This window comes from Cynara cardunculus, assembly GCF_001531365.2.
Source record: "Cynara cardunculus var. scolymus isolate 2C chromosome LG 2, CcrdV1, whole genome shotgun sequence".
Classification (NCBI taxonomy): Eukaryota; Viridiplantae; Streptophyta; class Magnoliopsida; order Asterales; family Asteraceae; genus Cynara; species Cynara cardunculus.
In genome coordinates, this window is record NC_037529.1 from 50,833,921 (window position 1) to 50,835,114 (window position 1,194).

Sequence of the window (1,194 nt, forward strand, 5' to 3'; positions counted from 1 at the left end):
CAAGTTGTCCGGTTTACAAGTCCGGTCAAAAAGATAGACGAATTTAACACGTTATCCGGATTAATAATCCGGGCAACACATGGACATAAACCGCACAAAAGTCTAAATCGCACAAAGATAAATCTCACAAAGTCCAAGATTTAAACCGATCAAAAGTCAAACTCTTAATAATCCGATCAAATTTCCGGATTAGCTAAACCGATCGCACAAGTTATCACCGGTATATTAGCCGGATTAGCTAAACCACACAAGAAGTCCTTCCAAGAGATGTCTGGTATTACCTATAACAAAACAACTCAAAACACACGGAAATTAAACCGCACAAGCTTTAACCGGATAGAGATTCAAGCAAAAACATAAAATTTCACACTTTTTTACCAAAAAAATGGATCAAAACATGAAAAATATGAGTTTTTACGAACTTTTTCCAGAAAGCTAAAAATCGTTTTTCAACAATTTCAGCCTTAAAACTTATTTAAAACTCAAAATGGTGTGAATCAAAATTGTTTGAAATATAAAATCGAATCTAGCGATACAAATTTGTACCAATAACACCCAAAAATTAAACAATTTTGGCACAAAAACCAATCCGGTAAAAAATATTTCAAGAACAGTGAAGAATCAGATCGAAAATCTTTAAAAAAAATCGTGCAAAAATGTGTAAAATGGATATCTTCGAATCCAAACTGCTGCAGCTTGCTTTGATACCAATTGATGAGTCCAGATTTCATACAAACATGATATAATCTTCATAGATCATGATGAACATCAAAGTAGAAAGAATATGATCAAGAATGATTAGATTGAGAGGAGAGAGAATATTACATCAGCAAAACTTGAATTCTGATTAATGACAAAAGCTTAATTACAATTACAAGGTAAATCCTATTTATACTAGGAAATTGTAAAGACTAAGCTATTACAAGGAAACTATACTAAGGAGAAACTTGAATAGAACATTAAGCACTAACTTGAACCCAACACCCCTTCTACAAACTGTTTCTCTTCTTGTAGACCCTTACGGGACCAACAAGTGGTATCAGAGCAGTGTTTTCTTTCTTTCCTTGTGTTTAACTATTTTTCTGTACTAGTTTATCTCTTCCTAGATAACTTTACTGCTTACAAATGGCTTTACAAATTGCAAACACACACACGCAAGATAATGGCTCTCTTGCCAAATCTCCCCGGTTTGTC